Genomic DNA, 24,321 nt, shown 5'->3' with positions numbered 1-24,321 from the left:
TTTACTTTCTCTGTTATCAGTTTCCAAAACCCACCCAAACTAGGAAAACATGAAACAATAATAGGATCTATATGTGCTATAGTCTAGATTATTTCCATTTCAGGGCCACAAAATTCTAAGTTTCAGGGTGCCAGGCTGGCTCAGTTGGTAGAGCATGTATTCTTGATCTCAGGGTCATGAGTTTGAGCCCCACTTTGGGTATACAGATTACTTTAAAAAAATAAAATATTTTTTAAAAATCTAAGTATCAAATAACAGATTCTCTTCTCTTTGACTTTTCCTTTTCCTGGGATACACTTAGCATATTCTGAAAAACAGCTGCCTGACACAAGATAGCTAGCAATGTATTACTCAGGGATCACATTCTGGGCTGGAAAAGAAAAATTAAGTTTAAAGCTAACTTCATAAATTAAGACCCAGAGGTCAATGAAATAGAATAGAGAACCCAGAAATAAATACTCACATATATGGTAAAATATTTGATAAGAGTACCAAGACCATTCAATGGTGTCAGGAAAACTGAGTATCCATAAGCAAAAGAATGAAATTAGACCCTTAACATCACACACAAAAATTAACTCAAAATGGACCTAACTGTAAGACCTAAAGCAATAAAGCTTTTAAAGGAAAACATGGGACAAAAGCTTCCAATACTGGATTTGGCAATGACTTCTTGGATATGACACCAAAGGTACAGGTTAACAAAAGGAAAATAGACAAATTAAACTTCATGAAAACTTAAAAATTATGTGCATCAAAGACACTATCAACAGAGTGAACAGGCAACTCAAAGAATGGGAGAAAATATCTGCATATCATATATCCATCTGATAAGGGATAACTATCCATAATTTATAGAGAACTCCTAAGACTCAACAACAAAACAAATTCAAAAATTGGCAAAGGATTGAATAGACATTTCTCCAAAGAAGATACACAAATGGCAATAAATGCATGAAAAGATGCTCAACACTACTAATCATTAGAGAAATGCAAATTAAAACTACAACAAAATGCCACTTCACAGCTATTTAGATGGCTACTATCAGAAAAACAGAAAACAACATGTATTGGTAAGGATGTGGAAAACTGGAACCCTTGTGCACTATTGGTGGAAATATCAAATGGTTTAAGTGTTGTGGAAAACAGTACAGTGGCTCCTAAAAACTTAAAAATTGGATTACCATATGATCCAGGTTTTTGATTTCTGGATATATACCCCAAAGAACTGAAAGCAGGGTATCAAAGAAATATTTGTTACTCGTGTTCATAGTAACATTATTCACAATAACTAAAACATGGAAGCAACCCAAGTGTCCATCAAAGGATGTATGGATAAACAAAACGTAGTATATACATACAAGGGATATTTTTTCAACCTTAAAAAGGAAGGAAATCCTGCCACACGCTATAGCATGGATGAACCTTAAGGGCCTTATGCTAAACAAAATAAGTCAGTCAAAATAAGATAAATAGTCCATAATCTCACTAAGACAAGGTACTTAGAGTTGTCAAAATCATAGAAAGTTGAATGGCGGTTGCCACGGAATGAGGAAAGAGAATGGGAGTTACTGTTTAATGGGCATAAAGTTTCACAAGATGAGAAGAATCACAGGGATGAATGGTGGTGATGACTTTACTACAGGGTAATGTAGTTAATACCATTGAACTATATGCTTAAAAATGGTTAAGACAGTAAACATTATATGTATTTTACCACACATGCACAGATTTAAAGCCATCTTAAGATAGCCCGCCTGCTTGCCTTCCTTCCCTGTTCTTTCTTCAGTTTAAAACAGTATTCCTACAAGTCAGTTCTACCCAACCAGTTATCAGTCCTAGAGAGAGCTTTCAGGCATCATGAAAAGTTTAGGGGTCACAATTAAGAATTACTACTTTAGGGGCACCTGGGTGGATCAGTGGATTAAAGCCTCTGCCTTCAGCTCAGGTCATGATCCCAGGGTTCTGGGATTGAGCCCAGCATCAGGCTCTCTGCTTAGCAGGGAGCCTGCTCCCCCACGCCCGCCCCCCACCCCCCGCCTGCCTCTCTGCCTGCTTGTGATCTCTGTCAAATAAATAAATAAAATCTTTTAAAAAATTATTACTACTTTAGAGAACCTTTTGTTAAATTAGGAAGTTCTTTAATTGAAAACATCATTTTTTAAATCTTCTGGCCATTGGCCTTAATTCTACACAGAATAAGTCACAGCTTTTACTTACATGGCAGCCCTACAAGTACTCACAAAATAACAGAACTGCAGGGCCAAATGGAACCTTAGTCATTGATGGTTCAATCTCAAGGAATGAAAAGACTGCTTCCCCCTTCTGAATGAGCTTAACTCCTGTCCTGATGTCAGGCTCAATGTACTCCCCTATTCTGATAGGGTTGTTCTATAGAAGCCAAAGGGTAAGTAAGGGCATACTCCTGTGAGCAGGCACAAATATTTTGATTTCAATTATCTACAGAAGATATTATCAGAAAGGAAAAGGAACTTGGATGTCTGTCCTAGGCTTTTAAAAGAGACCGGATATGCCTGGAATTTTCCTGGAGAGTTAGGTAAAAGCTGGTCCCTCTTGTTCCACTGAAGCAATCAGGAACAAGGTGAGATGGCTCACTGGGAAAGGAAGACAGAAACTGAAGACACCTTATAAACCAGATTATCTAGCTGCATGTACTTCAGAATCTTTGGTAGAGCTTAGTTTAAGCTCTTACTCATTTGACAGAATACTCTGTGATTATATTCCAAACAGTGAGATATTCTGAAGATCCGTTATTGATGTGGAAACAGAACGATGCCATGAAATGCTGAAAAGTAAAATAAACACACTGATGATCTCATTTGCATTTTAAAAAAAAAGAGTATACACACTTAGGTGTATACATAATCCATGGTTATGTATAGTTTGTATAGGTGTGAAAAGTTCCAGAGAGCATACATGGTAGGTAGGGTGTGCTTGTGTATTTTACATAGAACATTTTGATACCTCTTCAAGCCACCACATAACCTCTAAAATTCTCAGCCCTATGCCCTACAAACACATCCTGCCCTTTTCCTTCTGGGTGCTTCTGCTCATGCCCTTTCCTTGGTCTAGGATGTCCTTTCTTCCTTTCCCTAATTGGTATTCTTGGTCAACTTTAAAGATTGAATCTAATCCTTTCTGAAAATTTCCCGGAACACTCTCTTCTCTCTGCATATCAAACATTGCTTGTTCATACTACTCATTTTGTAACATGTATCAACATAGGGCATTTCTTGTATTGTTTACCTCTTTATGTATTATTTTTTAATTATGTATGTCTTTTCTTTCTTTTTTTTTTAAAGATTTTATTTATTTTTATTTATTTATTTGACAGAGAGAGATCACAGTAGGCAGAGAGGCAGGCAGAGAGAGAGGAGGAAGCAGGCTCCCCGCTGAGCAGGGAACCCGATGCAGGGCTCGATCCCAGGACCCCGGGACCACGACCTGAGCCGAAGGCAGAGGCTTAACCCACTGAGCCACCCAGGCGCCCCATGTATGTCTTTTCTCTAACAATAAGTTATTTGTGGGCAGAGGCCAAATCTTGAGACACTTCCAATTCTCCATAATATGTAGTAAAATACCTTGGTATGGAGAGGAATATAATACATTAATGGTAGAGCTTAAGTAAGATGATTAAAAGAAAACATTAAACACTGTTGTTTAAAGGGGAAGTTGGAAATTTGACAAGTAGCAAGTATGTTTATTTCTAGTATGGGTATTTTCTTTCTAATATTTTAAGGATAAAAGGGAATAGTAGCACAACAAATACTAGAAATTCATCAAAGCAAAAATTATGATGAGTGAAGTAAGTCAAGCAGAGAGAGTCAATTATCATATGGTTTCACTTACTTTTGGAGCATAAGGAATAATACGGAGGACACTAGGAGAAGGAAAGGAGAAGTGAGTTGGGGGAAATCAGACGGGGAGACAAACCATGAGAGACTGTGAACTCTGAGAAACAAACTGAACATTTTGGAGGAGAGAGGGGTAGGGAATTGGGTAAGTCTGGTGGTGGGTATTAAGGAGGGCACGTATTGCATGGAGCACTGCATGTGGTGCATAAACAATGAATCTTGGAGCACTGAAAAAAAATTAAATTTTAAGAATTATGATAAACTGGTACTGTGTGATTTTTAATTTACAGATCCTGGAATATTTAAAAAATATTTTCTTCATAGGAAGCAACACTTAACATTTATTCAGAAAAACATTCTAAATCCTAATCTGGATTATTAGAATAGAAAGGAAAATCAGAATAATTAAAATTTAGTTCCTGAATGAGATTTCGGCATATATTCTCAGAGACAATTCCCAGACTTATGCATTTTTATGGCTGCTGCCTCCAACATGTTAAAATGAAAAATGTCTCAAGATTTAGGGGGAAAAAGTGTCGTGAAAAGAAAGGTTACAGGATAAAGATGGCATCAAAACATTGATTTTGGCCATACGCTTTCTTCATATGCTACTCTGAATGTGGGCCAACAAAGTAGCCATAGAAACGCTGCTTTGTTTGGAATTCGAGCCATGTTTCTTATGCATTATCCAGAAAGGCGAGAAACAGATCAATGTGGCAATGTACAACGGGGGAATCTTTATTTTTCAACTTTAAAGGAATCAGGCAAGATATCAATGTGAAAAATCCCTTAAAACAAATAAATAAACAAGCAAAAAGATAACAAAGTAGCAGTTTGGGGAGATTACAATAAATTTATAGTTTTCTTAGTTTGGCAAACAGAATTTCTAAAAACATAAGTTTAGCCAATTGTCTGATTTTTATTTAGTGAAATTTACTTGTTTTTAACCTATCACATTATTTTTATGGATTGGTCAATTTCATTCATTGAACCTACACTTCCTTTTTCTGTTCTATTGGATTCAGATTTTTTTTTATGATAAGAACACTTAACATGAGATTTACCCTCTTAAAATTTTAAGTGTATAATACAGTATTATTAAGTAGCAACACAACATTGTACAGATCTCTAGAACTTATTCATATTGTAAAACTAAAACTTTATATAGCAAGTCTTCTTCCTGTTTCTTCCTCCCCCAAGCTCCTGGCAACCTTCAGTCTACTCTGTTTCTGTAAGTCTGACAATTTTAGATACCTCATATAAGAAGAATCACGCAATATTTGTCTTTTTCTGATTGGTTTATTTCATTTACCATAATGTCTTCAAGGCTTATCTTTGTGATCACAAATGGCAGGATTTCCTTCCCTTCCAGGGCTAAATAATTTTCCATTGTATGTATATAACACATTTTCTTTATCTATTCATCTGTTGACAGACAGTGGGTTATTTCTGATTTTCGGCTATGGTGAATAATGCTGCAGTGAGGGGCGCCTGGGTGGCTCAGTGGGTTAAGCCGCTGCCTCCGGCTCAGGTCATGATCTCAGAGTCCTGGGATCAAGGCCCGCATCTTCATCGGGCTCTCTGCTCAGCAAGGAGCCTGCTTCCTCCTCTCTCTCTGCCTGCCTCTCTGCCTGCTTGTGATCTGTCAAATAAATAAATAAAATCTTTAAAAAAAAATAATGCTGCAGTGAACACAGGAGGGCAAGTATTTCTTCAAGATTCTGATTTCAATTCTTTCAGATAAATTCCCTTAAGTGGGATTGCTGGATCATATGGTAGCTCTATTTTTAATTTTTTGTGGACCTTCCACACTGTTCTCCATAGCAGACACACCACTTTGCATCCTACTAACACTTTACACAGGTTCTAATTTTTCCACATTCTTGCCAACATCTGTTATTTTTCTTTCTCTTTTCTTTTTCTAGTAGCCATCTTAACAGGTGTGAGGTGACACTGAATCCACACTTACTTATTGGGCACTTCTGCAACTGTACCTCAACTGTATTTTTATTATACCTTCAAAAAACTTACTCTATCCTATTTGTCAAATTTTATTTAATCTTTGCTCTCATATTTTCAATTCCTAAGAGTACATCTTTAACCCCTAGAGGTTCCTTTTTATAGAATCCTATTATTATTTAAGTAACATGGTTTATCTTTCTGAGAATATTCACTACATGTATATGTGTGTACTGTAGACAAATGTCATTTAATTTCTTTGTAAATTGCCTTTTCATGCCCTTTGCCTCTTTTTTTTTTTTTTTTTTAAGATTTTATTTATTCATTTGACAGAGAGAGATCACAAGTAGGGACAGAGGCAGGCAGAGAGAGAGGGGGAAGCAGGGTCCCCACTGAGCAGACAGCTCGATTAGGGGCTCCATCCCAGGACCCTGAGACCATGACCTGAGCCCAAGGCAGAGGCTTAACCTACTGAGCCACCCAAGCACCCTGCCTCTTTTTCTTTTAAAGTGTTCACTTCTCTTATTAATTTGAAAGAACTTTTTAAATTTGAAGGATATTAACTCTGACATATGTTATAATCTTTTTTTCTCCCCCTATATTAACTTGCTCTTGAAATACTGAGGATTAGAGTTCATTCTGACATTTGTTAATATAGACAAATGTGTTAACTTTCCTTTCATAGAGAAACAGCTAAATGAAAATTTAGTACTTTCCACACATTTAAACTTTTGAATACCTATGATGTACTAGGTTATGGTAATAGGCCGCCCTCTGATCTAAAGAAGTTTATAATCCAGTGGGATAGAGATCATTTCCCTCTTGGGGCGCCTGGGTGGCTCAGTGGGTTAAGCCGCTGCCTTCGGCTCAGGTCATGATCTCAGGGTCCGGGGATCGAGTCCCGCATCGGGCTCTCTGCTCAGCGGGAAGCCTGCTTCCCTCTCTCTCTCTGCCTGCCTGTCTACTTGTGATCTCTCTCTGTCAAATAAATAAATAAAATCTTAAAAAAAAAAAAAAAAGAGATCATTTCCCTCTCAAATAATTATTACCGGTAAAAATAACTCTGGAATTATTTTAATTTTCATTATCAAGAGAACAAACAATATACAAAGTTAGTTTATAAATACTATAAAATTATTAAACAAAATTAACTTCTCAAGAAAAAGTAATTCCTGCTTATTTAAAAAATGCCTACACAAACTTGTCAGTAATATATAGAATATCCTCATCCACGTTCCTAAAAAGTATTTTTAAAAATCTGAAAAGAAATATACTGAAGTTCTACTTTTCTAAGTATCACACCTTTACTAATGTGGAAAACAAAAAACTTCAGGTCTGGAAAAGAAACAAAATGGCTTACACCTTAGTACTCAAAAAGTATGCTATGACACAACTTAATTCTCATTTGCCCTGGATAAAATGACTTATTCCTGTTAGATCAGTTCTAATAAGAAAGCACCTGTGGACTTTTTTGATAGCCAAGTGCTAACTGTTGAGGGTATCAGTAGGAATCTAGAGATGCAAAGATAGCTATCCCTATAAATCAGAAAGCACTCTATAAATCTTGCCTAAATGCCATGCCAGGGACAAACAGCTAAATTCTTGAAGAACCTTTGAAAGACATTTAGTGCTAAAACATGAAAAACATATTTCATGTTATAGTTTATCAATTATGTAGTAAGCAATCCCTTCTACCCACCAAAAAAAGGAAAATCTACTTAAAGACTCTTAAAGTAAAAGAACAAGCACAATAACATCCCTTTGATCTATAAAATGGTATTTATTCAAATTCGAGATTTTAGGAGGGTCTTTGAATTTAAGAGTATTCTGTATATTCACAGGAATTGGTTTGTAGAGAAAGCTATGACTGGATGGAAAGGGTAAGTAGATAGCTCAAAGGATCTATTTATTGCAGATATTGGGAAAGCTTTACAGATAGAATAATGAGTTATCACTTCTATAATTCACCCTTCTCAAATGTACAACACTAGAATATGAATTATTAACATTCCATTCCTTTTGGAAAAATAAGATGGTAGAAAATAGCCAAGGGGCTCCTGGGTGGCTCAGTGGGTTGAGGCCCCTGCCTTCGGCTCAGGTCATGATCCCAGGGTCCTGGGATCGAGCCCTGCATCGGCCTCTCTGCTCAACGGGGAGCCTGGTTCCCCCCTCTTTCTTTGCCTGCCTCTCTGCCTACTTGTGATCTCCGTCAAATAAATAAATAAAATCTTTAAAAAAAAATAGCCAAAAGTCACATCAGTGTATCACAAATGTGCAGCAGGCCCTGCTGACACTTCTCTCCCAATCTACCCTTCCCACTCTGCAAACATTTTACCAATTCAAAGCAATCAACAAGTTTTTCTTTCAAAGTCAAGTGTCAGGTGAATGAAGTGTACCATTCACACAGATTACCAAAAAAACCCAACTTGCTTTACAGAAAACTGAGAACCAGTGAAATTAAGTGACTTAACACACCACGTCACTTGGTAGCTAACTGAGTTTTTAAATCATACCAAGCCATTGACAAATGAAAGGGAATTTCATTTTTGAGGCCAGAGAAATAGAAGGATAATTTGGGAAAAAGAGTTTTCAGGGAAAAGTGGGACTGAGAGGAATCTCCAAAATGTCAAATGGGCAACTTTTGTTAGCTAAGGCAGCATGAGGACACTGGCACATACGACTTCTGAGTAAGAGATAAAGAAACACAAATGGGAAAGTGTCTAGAAGGAAAGGTTCTCACCATCAAGAAAATGAAAACCCACGAAATAGGAAAAAATTTTTGCAAATCATATATATGATAAGGGACTTACATTTAGAATATATAAAGAACACTTACAATTTAATAGTGAAAAAAAAAGCCAATTTAAAGGATTAAAGTAGGCATTCTCCAAGGATACCATACAAATCGCCAATAATCACACAAGACAATGCTCAACATCATTACTCACTCATTTGAGAAATGCAAACCAAAAGTGAAACAAGATATCACTTCAAATCCACTTAACTGGCTATCAAAAATAGTATTGGTGAGGAACCTCCACACCAGTACTATTTTTGATAACCAGTCACCTGGATTTCAATGTCCATAATCACCAAATTGTGGAAAGAGCCAAGATGCCCTTCGAAAGACCAATGGATAAAGAAGATGTGGTCCATATACACAATGGAGTATTACTCAGTCATCAGAAAGGATGAATACCCAACTTTTGTACCAACATGGAGGGGACTGGAGGAGATTATGCTGAGTGAAATAAGTCAAGCAGAGAAAGTCAATTACCATATGGTTTCACTTACTTGTGGAATATAAGAAATAGCATGGAGGACATTAGGAGAAGGAAAGGAGAAGGGAAGTGGGGGAAATCAGTCAGGGAGATGAACCATGAGAGACTGTGGAGGCTGAGAAACAGACAGGGTTTTAGAGGGGAGGGAGTGGAGGGGATGTGTGACCGTCGTGGTGGGTATTAAGGAGGGCATGTATTTCATGGAATACTGCGTGTGGTGTATGAACAATCAATCTTGGAACACTAAAAAAATTAAATTAAATTTAAAAAAATAGTATTGGTGAAATTGTGGAGAAAACCAAACCCCCAAGTTATAAGGTAAAATGGTGCAGCTGCTTTCAAAAACAGTCTGGCAGTTCCTAAAAATGCTAACCATAGAGTTACCATATGACCTATTAATTCTATTGCTGGGTATTTACCCAAGAGAAATGAGAACATTAAGTCTACACAAAAATTTGTACACATTCATAGCAGAAATATTAATAGCCAAGAAGTGAAAACACCCAAAATGTCCATCAACAGATTACATAAAATGTGGTATATCCATATGATGTAATATTATTAGGTTATAAACAAGAATGAAGTACTGACTTATGCTACAACATGGACGAACCTTGAAAACAGAATGCTAAGAGGAAGACAATCACAAAAGGCCACATATTGTATGCTTTCCTATATATGAAATGTCCAGAACATGCAAATCTATAAAGACAGAAACAAGTTAATGTTTGCCTAAGGCTGCGATGGGAGGGAGTAATTCCTAAAGGAAACAGGGCTTTTTGAAGGGGCGATGAGATGTTCTAAAATTGACTGTAATAATACTTGCACAATTCTGTGAATATACTAAAAACCACTGTACACTTTTAAAAATCTTTAATACATTTTAAAAAATTTAGTGTAAATTCCAGTTATTTAACATACAGTGTAATATTAGTTTCGGGTGTTGAATTGTCCACTTTTAATGACTGAAGTCTATGGAATGTGAATTATATTTCAACAAAGTTCTTACAAAGGAAAAAGAAACAGAAAAGTTCCCTAACCATGTACTGTCTGTTAATAACCAGTAGGAAATTTAAGAGTGGCTGCCAGGTGTCCCAGTTAAATCACTAAAATGGCAATATCTGGTCATGAGTCTGGCTCAGATGCTGTGACAGGGTCTGGAGACTTGGAATGGGTGGCAGTGGACACTCAGTAATATAAAGGATAGTCTTTGCTCTAGTTGTAAGAATGATTCACTAAATACATGTATATATATATACATATATGTGTATATATATATACACATATGTATGGCTGAATAAAAAATGACTGGTAAAGAGTAGATTATCGGGCGCCTGGGTGGCTCAATGGGTTAAGCCTCTGCCTTCAGCTCAGGTCATGATCTCAGGGTCCTGGGATCGAGGCCCGCATGGGGCTCTCTGCTCAGCAGGGAGCCTGCTTCCTCCTCCCTCTCTGCCTGCCTCTCTGCCTACTTGTGATCTCTCTCTCTCTCTGTGTGTCAAATAAATAAATAAAATCTTTAAAAAAAATGTTTAAAAAAAAAAAAAAAAAAAAAAAGAGTAGATTATCAATTCACAGTTCTGATAAATAACCTCCGATGTTGTAGATTTCATTTATGTAAACACTGGTCCTTGACAGAGTTGTGAAGACAGGCAGCAGATGGCGGGGCGGGGAGAGTTACTCGTGTTCAGGGGGTCAGAAATTGACCAAGTTGGGGCAAACGCGGTTTAGTTGGAGGTAAGGAAAGAGTACAGCACTATCTAAGGGACGCAATTTGTACACTATATTGGGGGTAACAAGGACATCACTAAATCAAGACTCAATGGACGGTTCTCCATTCCGCAAGTGTCTCTTAGAAACAAAATGCAGTAACTCAACAAGCTAGAGCAGTCTTTTGAAAGAAAATTAAAGTCCTAGTGGACTGATTCCTCTTGCCACGGGGTTCACCTTCCGTGTAAAAAATGCAACAATCGCACTTGAAGAACAAGAAATCTGTGGCAATTAAAACTGCAAGTGCCTCTGCATAGGCTTGGAAATTCGGTGCCTAAGAAGTCACAAGGTGGGTGTCGGGGATGGAACGTACCTCGAGTCACCCGAGGGAAGAGGCGACGCGAAGGAATCCCGGGAACTGCATTTTTGCAGGTAAACCCGGGTTGGGCGATCCCGCCCGGAGGCTGCCTGCGACCCGAACGCAGAGGCTGAGAAGCTCCAGCGGCCAGGCAACCAGCTCACGGCAATCGCACCCGAGGCATCTCCGCGTTTCCATAGCTAACGTCAACTCTAGCGGGCGCCACCGCCGTGGAACTCAGATCTCGCTCGGGGGCGGTTCGGGCGCTCGGCTCGCTCCGCCCCTCAGCTAGTGCTCGCCCTGGGGCGCTTCCCCAGCCGCCGGGTAGGCGAGGCGGAGGTAGGGAAGAGGCGGCCTTCGTTCACTCCAGGTGTGGGCCCACACTCCTTTGCTAAGGTGTCGTGGGAGTCCCCCCGCTCCGGCTTCGCCTCGGGCCTCCGTCGAGGCGAGGGGGAAGGGTCTCAAGCAAGCCCTGCCCTTTCACCCAGGACCGCGCCCCTACGCAAGAGCGCCGTTTCCCTGGTGACGTGACGTGTCCGAAGGAGTGGGTAGCGCTTTCTGGGAGAGTGACGTGCGGCCGCCATTTTGAGAGCTTTGGCTTGTGGGTGGTCTGACTGCTGCACTGGAGTGTAGTGTGACTCCAACCGCTCGCGATCTCGCAATTTCCATTAACCACATCCTCACTTTGGCCATCACCACCCAGCACACCGACGGTAATAAATGCTTTTAAGTAATACTTCATACATCCGCTTCGGCTTGGAAGATTTGAAGCTAAATATACGTGCTAGCTGTTGCCCTTTGTTGCATACTTTTTCTCCGTGAGGAGATTCTTAAATGCAAGGAAACAAAATGTCCCATCATTGAATCATGCTACTAAGAAGGTATCTGTTTATTAATAAAGTAAGGCAAAGTCCACATATCCTAATGGGGAAAAAAAAAAAAAAAGCCGCGGCGCACTGTTAATACTCAGAGGCAATTTAAGATCTGGCAACCTTTATAGGGTGAACCCAGAGTACCAGTTTTGCTAGTTTAAAGTTACACGCCCATCGCCTCCATTTTCCATGAAGTTTTGATTTCTTCCTCATGTTCTGGACATCTTCCAGATTGCTAGCTGGAAGTCACAAGGCGGTCCCTTAGAGCATTTAATTGGTAATTGGTCTCAAATGAGTTAGAGGCTTTCTAAGGGAACTCCGAAGCCAATTTGTCACTATTAAGGTACTTGTGTTTCCCTAAGTGATTGACATTCTAGCAATTCGGCATGCTTGGGACTCCTGAGTGCTCAAGGACTGTCTTCTTCGGATCTCCTTACCTCAAGACTATGAATACGGCCTTTTTTTTTTGTTTGTTTGTTTTCTGGCTTTACTGGAAATGGCTTTTTTCTTAAGCATCTAGGTTTCAGACCATAATAGGAAAACTTTTTGTGTGTTAATATTAGAAGAAAGCCAAAGCTTATATACATATATAGATAGATACTACTTTATTTAGGGGGAAAGTGTAGTTTATTATTAAGTATGTGGAAGAAAATCCTGTGCAGTTTCATTGCCGTACATATACTTGTCTTCAAAGACACCATTAGTGGTCTGAGGGGGAAATGGACTCTTAATGTTTCCCATACTTTGGGGGAAGGCAACCTTAGTTGTCATCGGTCTGGGTACCACATTAAGCATCTTTGAGGCATTTGCAATTGCTAGGAAGTCAGTGTAGTGTAAGAGTAGAGGCTGTGGAAGAAGAGAGGCTCAGAAGTCCTAAGTTGTCGGAACCCTGACATCACAGTTCACTACTTGTGTGATATAGGGGTTACCTAATCTCCCTGGTGCTCAGTTTTCAAATCTTGTAGGATAGGGTTAATAATAGAGAAAATTTATCACAAAGGGGGTTGGGTAGATTGGATTAAATAACTAGATCATTTAATTAGGCACAGCTTAAGGGCTTAGTGAGAATGAGCTATTTTCTTCATGTAGAGAGGCTGTATTTTTGTCACCCTAAATTGCGTATAGTTCAACCAGAATTAATATTTTTGTTGTTGTAATACCTACTGTAGATATTTGGTTGTTAAATTTTTCTTTTTTTCCAGTACGTTACTTTGCATTTGGAATAAAATTAGTAAAGCTTCTAATACAAGGCCTTTCGTTACATGTACACAGAAAGTACTCATTCAACATTTACTGAAATAGTGGATGATGTTTGCCAGGAACCATGCCTATTCTTGCAAATTCAAAGTCAAATAACACATGACCCTTATCCTCAAGGAATTTACCAAAATATAATGAGAGACTAACAAGGACATCAGTAATTACAGAGTGTGTGATAAACAGGCACTGGAGCCATAGAAACACAGAACTGGGACATAGGAATCATTCTAGAGAAGGAAATTCAGGATGGCTGCAACAGAGGTATAAAAATACAAGTTAGCTGGATGGAGATGTGGGAGAAGAGGTTTTCTAGAATGGGAACCATCATTCATTCATTTAGCAAATATTTAGAGCATAAGTCAGGTATATATGAGCCCTATTTAATCTTAACCTTATGGAGGTAGCTTATTATTATTCTCATTTCACTACTCTCATTTCTCATTTTACTTCAGAAGAGTAAAATAAAGGAGATTTGGAATTTAACCTATATGTGTATGTCTTCAAGATCCATATTTTTTGTTAATCCTGCTGATTGACATAAAACGAAACATTACCAATAATCTGGAGCTGCTTCTTTACCCAGAGGAAATGTTTACCCAGCCATTATCATGGCATACATGTTTTTATGTAATGGTAATGCCCATTTTCAAGTACTCCTCTTGCCAAAAAGTAAAAAACAAACAAAAGAATCCAAAATTATAAAACCCTCACTCTGCCCCATTGCCCACAGACTACTGACCAGAGGGCTCTGAAAATAATAATAGAGCTGCAACACAGGGTAAGGTGATTTAAAGTGGAGAAGTTGCTTCAGGGAATTTGAAAGCTGAGCTTCCAGGGCAAGGCAATAGAAAAGCTAAAATTTGGTAAAGGTTTGGATCAGGGTGGGGAATAGGTAGGGGGGTAAGGAGATCAAAGAAAAAGATGAGCCTAAGCTATAAGCTGTGTGACCACAAAGTTTGAGTTACCCTTAAAGTAAGTATAGGAGGAAAAATAGGTTTGCAAAGAAAGATAATCCACTTTGAGACATTATGTGTTTTTAGGGCTTTTGGGATATGTCCAGTTCCAGATACAGGATTGGACCCTGGGAGACAGGTCAAGACATAGAGATTTGAAAGTATTCTACATTTTATTGTTGTTTTTAATTTTTTATTTATTTGACACAGAGAGAGAGACAGCAAGAGAGGGAACAGGAGCAGGGGGAGTGGGAGAGGGAGAAACAGGCTTCCCGCTGAGCAGGGAGCTCGATATGGGGCTTGATCCCAGGACCCTGCGATTATGACCTGAGCCGAAGGTAGAGCCTTAACAACTAAGCCACCCAGGCACCCCTGGAAGTATTCTACATTAAAAAAAAATTTATTTGAAATCATGAGATTAAAAGAGAATGCCAAGGTTTGGATATTAGTGAACGTGAAGAAAACCATTGGGAGAGAAAAAAGGGACTTTAAAATGAGATGATTAGTTTTTTACATGGCTTGTTGAAATTCATCTAGTTTCTTTATGTCACAAGATATATGCATATAAATGTATATAATGACCATGTGAATGAGGATGTGGTGGGTAGCGATTTTAGTATGTTCACAGGCATATGGGTTGGGTGACATTGAGTTATACGGATATTAAAGATGGAGTAGGGGATTATGGTAAGTGAAATAAGTTAGAGAAAGACAAATACCACATGACCTCACTTATATGTGAAAATCTAAAAAAAAACAAAACCAAAAACAAAAAGCAGAAACAGACTGATAAATACAGAAAACAAATTCATGGTTACCAGTGTGGAGAGGAATGGGGGGATGGGCAAAGTAGGTGAAAGATAGCAAGAGATTCAGGCTTCCGGTTAGGAAATGAGTAAGTCACAGGGATAAAAGGTACAGCATAGGGAATATAGTCAGTGGTATTATAATAAGGTAGTATGGTGACAGGTGGTGGCTGCACTTATAGTGAGCATAGTATAATTTATAAACTTGTCCAGTCTGTGTGTTGTGCAGCTAAAACTAATGTAACTGTGTATCAACTGTACTTCAATAACATAAAGACAAGGAGTGACCAATTGTTAGTTATAAGGTTTCACATTGAAACTTCCTTTAATATAGAAAAAATTTCATACTAGGTAAACATTTATAAATAGGACTATAAACAATGTATAATGTAATCATAGCTTGCCATTAACTAGTTTTAAACTTTGTTGTAAAATACAATATATTTTAAATTACAATTCTGAAAAGTTTATATTAATATCTGGTAAGTACAGGGTGAAAAGGATAGAATTTTTCAGAATTTGGTTTTAAGAACTTTTAATTGTCTTGTGTGGTTCTTAAATTTCATTATTATTTCCTATCAATAATTTCACAGATTAGGTTTTTAATTTTAGGAGTGTTTTAATTAATATTATTTTAGAAAGTTGTCACCACTGGAAACTTATTTTAGGTATTTGTTTAAAAAGAGCATAGTAAAATTGTTGATAGACTGAAAATCACTAAATTGGAATATTTAAAAGGCTAGAGTTTCATTTTTAAAATTATGTTAAAATTTTTAAGAGTTTGTGAATGTAACTTTCACTGACTGAAAGATCAAATTCTAAATATCTACATGTGTATTCACTATTTCACTCTTTACAAAAATTAAGGTATATGTAGATCTGAATTACAACAATTTCCCCTTATTTTGGCACACATAAGTAAGAGCGGACTGTGCAGATGAGATTTCATAGTCTTTATTCCCAGCATCCTACACTAAGATTGGAACATAAATTAACCTCTTCTATTACACTGTTACCAAGGATATGTCTCAGTAATACTAATTTCTAAAGCTAGAGCTGAAGTTTTTAGATGTCCTTTTCTTGGCGTTTACCTGCTAACTTCTTTATTTATAAGGTTACCAACTGTTTAGGATCATGTGAACATTATCTTTACTTTCCTTTAGAATGAATATATAAGGAAATGCAATGAACAAGTCGCCTGATAAAATTTTTGTTTGAAATTGTAATTGAATGTGTGTTTAGGGGGAGGGTGGAGAGGGAGAATAGTGTAATTTGTCTAAAGGTAGAGGAAAGTTTAAATACCTTCTCACAATCTCTCCAGATTCAAGATACTATTGCTGTTGAATGAAAAAGTCCACATGGTTAGAATGACTTCCTACAGCTTACAATGGGATGCTCCCTTTGGGTTAATATATTTAAAAATATGAAAACTGGCAATTATTCACAGAAAAATATTTAAGGGAAATTAAACCACATGTAGCAAAAAAACAAAACACAAAAACCTTGTACATAAACTATATATCAACAACAAAATTTATACATAAAATATAAATAACAACAGTATCAACAGTAACCAATGTTGGTGGGATAGTAGATTGGAGGTACACTTTGAAACTAGCTTGGCTCTGCAGTTCCCTTTGACAGAGAAATTTCATCTCTAGAAATCTACTTTATAGATTTCTCACCTAAGTATGCACTGATATTTGTACAAAGATGTATTTACAATGTAGCAAAACAGAAAACATTCTTCAACAGAGAACAAGTTAAATAAGGTAAATAAAGTATATCTGCGTGTATTGCTATGCAAACATGTCTAACTTAAGTAAAAAATTTAAAATTTACTATTTGTATAACTTAAAAGTTATAGTATGATTGTAAGGGCCTATTTAGCCAGAGTGATTTCATCCCGGTTAAACAGTGATTTTGTTGTTTATGCAGTAAAACTTAAATTGACCCTACCCCTCACCCCCCAGGGGAATTTACTTAAAAGCAAGTCTGGGAAACCAGTAAAATATGGTCAACCAGTCCCTGATAACAGAGCCCAAATACAAGGGCAGGTCAGGTCAGGTGGAGATATCAGAGCCCGAATTCAGGGATGAGTCGGGCCAGGTGGAGACATCCAGTCAGTGGGGCGCGCATACTGTCTCCCCAGCTACCAAGGAGTGTGGGCCCCACCTTTTGGGCGCCAATCCTGACCAAGGTGATAGGCTAGTTCAAATAGCTACTATGGGGTGAATTGTAATTCAATTGGCCACTCGTGTGTGACCTAGCATGACTGTGCAGCTTTCTCTGTTGCAATCTCATTGGCCACCTGTGCGTGGCCAGGCTCAACCACATGGCCTTTGCTCTATAAAAGTTAGTCTGTGAGGCTGGGAGTCACTTGCTCTCTCGGTAAGAGGCGGCCCCGAATAGTCGCTTTGATTCTCGATGCTTGGCGAGAAATAAAGCTTTGCTTGACTTTCGCTTTGTATCAGTCTCGCTCCTTTGATCACAGACCCTAACATGATCTTATGTTAAAATCTAGATGTATGCATGAGCATGCTTTGTATACGCTTATTTTTGAAGGATACATAAGGAACTATGAGAGAAGTTAACCTCTAGAAGTTAATCGGGGTTTGATGGGAAGGGAAACTTTTACTTTTTATGTTACTCTTTTGTGCTGTTGAAGTATTTTTAACAGTTTGTATCACCTTTGTAATCTTCAAATATAAAATTACACTCAAAATTAAACTGACAATCAAAAATATCTCTACACCCTGCCCCCCAAAATCCCACCAAGCCTCTATATAACTTGAAAGGTGGCATAGTGGATTTTTGTTTTTATAATAGTACCTTTATCCAGAAAATGATTGGAAGATATAGTTGCTAGTTTCTATGAGTAAAAGATTACAGTATTGATGCTTTTATAGGGAGAGAAATGCTGTTATTTTTAAATGTTATATTACAGTTGGAAATTATAATGTTATAATTTATAATTATAATGTTCTAATCAGAGACTGCTTAGAATCTGGACTACTCCAGTGATATATCTGCAGGAATCCTTGAAGTGAGTTCATTTTATAGTAAGTGAGAGCCTTTGCTGAACTTATATATACATTCTCAAGATTAGAATTTCTTTGCAATATTACATATAAAATTTTAATTTTTGGTATATATGTAAATTTTATGCATTTAGTGTTATTTATACAGACATGTATATATGCTATATATAACATAAAATATATGGGAATCCTATTTTATTGAATGAGCAATATCTAAATGTTAATGGAAGAAATTTACTTTTTTTTAATGGAAGAAATTTTCATACATGGCTTGTCTTTAGCAATAGAATTTTATTTTATTTTTTTTGTAAGATTTTATTTGTAAGTAATCTCTACACCCAGTGTGGGGCTTGTGGGGCTTGGACTCACAACTCCAAGATCAAGAGTCCCACACTCCACTGACTGAGTCAGCCAAGCACCCCTAGCCATATAATTTTAAAGTTCAACAATTTTGGGGGGCTCCTGGGTGGCTCAGTCAGTTGAGCATTCAACTTTTGATTTAAGCTCAGGTCATGATCTCGGGGTCATGAGATGGAGCCCCATGTTGGTCTCCGTGCTGGGCGTGGGGCCTGCTTAAGATTCTCTCTCTCTCCCTCCTGTTGCCCCTCCCCACACCACCGTCTCGCTCTCTAAAAAAATAAAGTACAACCATTTTCAATAAAACTTATTCCAGTAATTACACAATTTTTTTTTTTTTTTTTTACCAGAGTTGCTTTTTAGGCTTATAGCTTAAATGAAAACCAATGTACAGAAACGAATATTAGAATAATTATTAATCCTACTGAATTAAAATTCTGTTGTATATGAATTTCAAGCCAAATACTGGATTCATGTTTTTACATAGAAATTTTCCTCCTAAAAGACTTTGGAATTAGAAAATGTATTTAACAACAAAGAGCAACAGGCAAGAAAGAGATGTATTAACTTGTGGAAGCAACCATGTGTTAAGAAACAGGGGAGATGAGTGGGGGAATGGGTTAAATAGGTGATGGGGATTAAAGAGGGCACTTGTGATGAGCACTGGGTATGTAAGCATTGAATCACTAAATTCTACTCCTGAAACAAATATTACACTGTATGTTAACTGGAATTTAAATAAAAACTTAAAAGAAACAATGGATCATTTTTGTGGTTTTATATAAAATTATGGATTTTTTCCCCTGTGAATCTTCTCCCTCATAACTTTTTCTTTGGGTAACAATAATAAAATTTTAGAGACAAGCTTTTTTTTAAGGGCACATAGGGCCTAACATATGTAATAAAAACCAACATATATTTATGTTCTCTGCTGAAAAATTCTAATGAAAATATTTTTATTTAGAGTGGCCCAGTTAGTGTAGAGGCATACACTTTGAATTCCACAATTCAGTCAGTGTCCCTGTGCAACTTGATCCTCTATCATTGATATACCCAGATATAATCTGGGCTAGAGCACTGGACTATGAAAACCTAAAAGTTACACTCTATAAAAAGATTTCCTTTTGGAATCTGTGTTCCTTTTCCCCCAACATTTTTAAAAAAAGAACTATCGTGCATCTTATAAATACTAACCTGAATGTGAAGTGAATTCCTCCAGGAAGAATTTTTATTCCTTTTTTTTCTGGTGCACATGGTGAATAATGTTTGCCTTATGAGAACGTGAACAAGGAGGGCCCTAAGCTAATTTCCCCTCCTTTTAATTATAGCATTAATATCCCATCCATTACTATCTCCTCCCAAAGAAAAGGACTCATTCTGTTCAGAAACAAAAGCAGTCCTACCTGAGAACCCTCTACAATACTTTGTACCCTTTTCATAAATTTCTATTTACTAGACCAATATTTTTCTCACTCCTTGTCAAAGCATTAATTCAAACAGTGATTTCTTCCTTCTTGGAAAATGGACATGGGAACTTCAGATTATAATGTGGAAATTTAAGAAAACAGTGCTCTGAGTGTGAAGGAAATTTATGCAAATTTTTAAGGTGTATAAGTTTTCTAAATAATCACACTTTAAACATAGGAATGAGCTTTATTTATTGTTAAGCAGGCCTTCACGAAACATGATTATCGTTGTAAAACTGAATTCTGCTGACTTTAGTATTGACCACTTTTCCTGGGACAGTGATTTCTGTCAGTATTAACATAAGGTAATTTGAATTTGTCACCTTAATCAGAATTAATTAACAATTTAGTTCCTGAGGGGGTCTCTCTTTAAGGTCAATTAAATAAAAATGTGAAAGCCAGTATTGTTAAGATTTCTGCTACATAATAGTCAAATTATTTTATGTTTAGCCCCTTTGATTAAAAGTAATGGTCAAAGATGTTGAAGCCCTGGAAGGTGATTTTGAAGATGGAGAAGTGCTGGAGCTACCCAGGCAGCAATCAGAAACAATTAGGAAAAATGTACCAAATGCTGCATTCTTTCTCTAGGCTGCATGAAAAATTACGTTTAATATTTCAGGCTTATTGCATTTTAAAATAAAGACCTCCAATAAAGCAATTTTCAAGACAACTCCAATCAAAAGATATTGCTTAAAATTTTCTTATTGCCATAGAAATGAAAAGAATGATTGTCCATGCTGATTAACTTGAAGATTGCTTTGGGAAGAATTTGACAGTTTTGCAACAGCCCCATTATAATTTACAACCCATGAAGAACAATTGAATACTATGCTGAATATCAGGATAGTTTAAATCTTCCTTTTTATTTGATAATTTTATTCTAGTACTTTAACATAAAGAGAGTACCTTATAATATGTATCTTAATACATATATAATTTATTTTTATCATGATCCTTTAAAATTATTCTCAATTAGATCAAACAAAATATATAGCATAATATGTATACCAAAAATATTTGGGGATTCCTAGCATGGAAAGTTTTGTCAGTTTGGCAGGTACAAAGATAAAAAAGAAACATTACTTAATGTCAAGTAACTCACAATTTAATGGCTAGAAAATTCACAGACAAAAAGCCAAAATAAGACAAAGAAAACCAAGAGCCAATGACATTTTGGTTACGATGAGTTGAGAGTGGCTGATACTATTTTGTTTGCTTATACATAAATGCTAAATAGAGATTGTATCTACCCAATACCACAAAAGATGGCAAGTTAGGAAAAATGACCCCACAATACTATTTTATGTTTAGAATGAAAGGTTACAATTGAGTGAAACTACATTACACCTGACAATGAATAGGAAAATGTTTACATACCAAGAAAGATCTTTATGCTAGCAAGAAGATTCATTTTTTAATGGACCTTCTGATTTCCTGGCCAAATATTTTATTGCTTTAAAATAGTTTAAGCCAGTTTAAGAAGCACTGGCTATCATAAATTAGCAAACAAAGTAAGATTCAGGAATGGTGAGGATTCAGTAAAATGGCATTCTTACTTATCCATTCATGAATTCAATCAGTAAAATTGTATTGTGTGTTTACCAGGTGATAGCTTATTAGGGAATTAGAGATGAATGGAAGGATAACTCCCTCCAGTCATGGGTCACTGTGGTGAAACTGGTAGGCTAATACAAACTGTTGTGGTCCCTTTGGAAATAAATTTAGTGATATTTGTCAACAACTCTAAAAATCGTATGAACTTTTTAACATTAATATCTTCCTATGGAAAGTATTCAACAGAAAGAAAAAGAATTTATGAACATATGTATTTGTATATTTCTAATGATGTAAAATTGGAAGCAACTTGAATGTTCAAAGTTTCAATGATTAAGAAAACAATAATATTTCCCTTTGGCTGAATATAGTACAGACATTAAAATGATAAATTGGGGGGCACCTGGGTGGCTCAGTGGATTAAGCCGCTGCCTTAGGCTCAGGTCATGATCTCAGGGTCCTGGGATCGAGTCCCGCATCGGGCTCTCTGCTCAGCAGGGTGCCTGCTTCCCTCTCTCTCTCTCTCTGCCTGCCTCTCTGTCTACTTGTGATCTCTCTCTGTCAAATAAATAAAATTAAAAAATCTTTAAAAAAAATGATAAATTGGGGCTTTGTAGGAATGTCACGGAAAATGCTTAGATGTATAATGGAGAAAAAAACCCAAAAATTATATAAAGTATTACAGTTCTGTAAAAATATACAAATGAGAAAGCTTTTGGATTTTAGAAAATAATAGCTGTTTTTAACATGGTTAGATGATCATTTCAGTGTTTGTTTTTGAAATGTATTTTTTTAAAAAATAAAACATTTTAATGTATAAAAGTAGTTCTCAGTTGAACTCTTGGGCATTGCCTGTGGCACTATAAAATGGTGCAGCTGCTGTGAAAAATGGTATAGTGTCTCCTCAAAAAATTAAACATAGAATTACTATATAATTCAGAAATTCTACTTCTAGATATACCCCAAAGAAGTGAAAGCAGGGACTTGAAGGCATATTTTTATACCAGTGTTCATAGCAGCATTACTCATAATAGCAGCATTATTCCATGAAAGGTGGCAGGAAACCAACTGTCCATTGATGAATGAATGGATAAGCAAAATGTGGTATGTACATACCATGGAATATTATTCAGCCTTGGAAGGAAATTCTGATATATGCTGTGGCATGGATGGACTTTGAAGACATAATGCTAAGTGAAACAAACCAGTCACAAGAAGGCAAATACTGTCTGGTTCCATTTATATGAGTGTAATCAAATTCATAGAGACAGAAAATAAAATGGTGGTTGCGAGGGGCTTAGAGAAGGGGGAATAGGGAGTTATTGTTTAATGAGTACAGAGTATCGGTTTCGCAAGGTGCAAAGAGATTTAGAGATAGGTGGGGGTGATGGTAACACAACACTGTGAATGTAACTAATGCCATTCATCTGTACAATTAAAAATGGTTCAGATGGTAAATTTTATGTGTGTTCCACCACATTTGAAAAAACAAAGGTAAAAATGGTAAATTTTATGTTTTGTATATTTTACTACAATAAAATTTTTTTTAAGTGGTTGAAGCTATGGATGAATTTCTAGATGTGCATCAGAAGTTGAAAAGAGGGCTAGTCAATAGATTTAAAAATACAGTACCATGAAAAAATGAAATATATAAAGCAGTTAGGAAAAGAATATTTTATTTTATTCTTTTATTTAAATTCAATTAATTAACATATAATATATTATTAGTTTCAGAGGTAGAAATCAGTGATTCATCAGTCTTATATAATACCCAGTGCTCATTACATCACATGTCCTCCTTGATATCTATCACCCAGTTACCCATCACCCTACCCTCTCCTCTCCAGCAACCCTGTTTGTTTCCTATGATTTTTTAAAAATTATGTCACCATACAGTACATCATTAGTTTTTGATGTAGTGTTCCAAGATTCATCGTTTATGTATAACAACCAGTGCTCCATGCAATATGTACCCTCCTTAATACCCATCACCAGGCTCTCCTACAATTTATCTCCCTCTCTGATTTTGTCTTATTTTTCCCTCTCTTCCCCAGTGATCCTGTTTTGTTACTTAAATTCCACACATGAGTGAGGTAATTCTTTCTCTAATTGACTTATTTTGCTTAACATAATACTCTCTAGTTCCATCCACATTGTTGCAAATGGCAAGATTTCATGTTTTTGATAGCAGAGTAGTATTCCAGTGTGTGTGTGTGTGTGTGTGTGTGTGTGTGTGTGACATTTTCTTTATCCATTCATTTGTCGATAGACATCTGGGTTCTTTCCACAGTTTGGCTATTGTGGACATTTGGTGCTATAAACATCGGGGAGCAGGTGCCCCTTCAGATCACTACGTTTGTATCTTTGAGGTAAGTACCCAGTGGTGCAATTGCTGGGTCATAGGGTAGCACTATTTTTAACTTCTGGAGGAACCTCCATACTGTCTTCCAGAGTGACTGCTCCAGCTTGCATTCCCACCAACATTTTAAGAGGGTTCTGTTCCATTGAGCTATGTGTTTCTGTGCCAGTTGGAAAAATAATTTTAAGTTGAGTATCACCAAATTATATTGAATTATGTTCAAATTTATGATTTGAAATTTGTTCTACTTGCTCTTCATGCTTTTCTAAGCTCATGTATGTTGGTAGTAACAAAAAGTAATTGTCAGACTACTTTAATGTTCAATCACAATTTTAGAGATGAAAAGAGATGCTTGTGTTAGAGGTGAGAAACCAGAGGTCCAGAGAAGTTAGGATTTTATAGATAATGATAAATCTTATTGTAGTGGATCCTTTGACTTTTATTATAACATTATTTAAGTTGTATCCCAC

At 36.7% G+C, this 24,321-nt stretch overlaps 1 protein-coding gene and 1 long non-coding RNA gene across 2 annotated transcripts in view; one reads left to right on the top strand and one right to left on the bottom strand.

The window, feature by feature from the left end:
• The window catches only part of PCNX4 (pecanex 4), a 39,447-nt gene extending 27,805 nt beyond the window's left edge, over nt 1-11,642 (bottom strand). The window contains exon 1 of the mRNA XM_047735637.1: nt 11,199-11,642. The gene's annotated coding sequence lies outside the window, so the exon portion shown is untranslated. The remainder of the gene's footprint in view (nt 1-11,198) is intronic.
• A 16-nt stretch (nt 11,643-11,658) lies between these two features.
• LOC125103791 (uncharacterized) overlaps nt 11,659-24,321 on the top strand; it is a 137,771-nt gene continuing 125,108 nt past the window's right edge. The window contains exon 1 of the long non-coding RNA XR_007128498.1: nt 11,659-11,896. This is a non-coding gene — a long non-coding RNA (uncharacterized LOC125103791). The remainder of the gene's footprint in view (nt 11,897-24,321) is intronic.

The sequence above is a fragment of the Lutra lutra genome, chromosome 7, assembly GCF_902655055.1.
Source record: "Lutra lutra chromosome 7, mLutLut1.2, whole genome shotgun sequence".
In the NCBI taxonomy this organism is placed as follows: Eukaryota; Metazoa; Chordata; class Mammalia; order Carnivora; family Mustelidae; genus Lutra; species Lutra lutra.
Note: the sequence above shows the minus strand (reverse complement) of the source record. Positions and strands in the feature narration are given on the sequence as shown.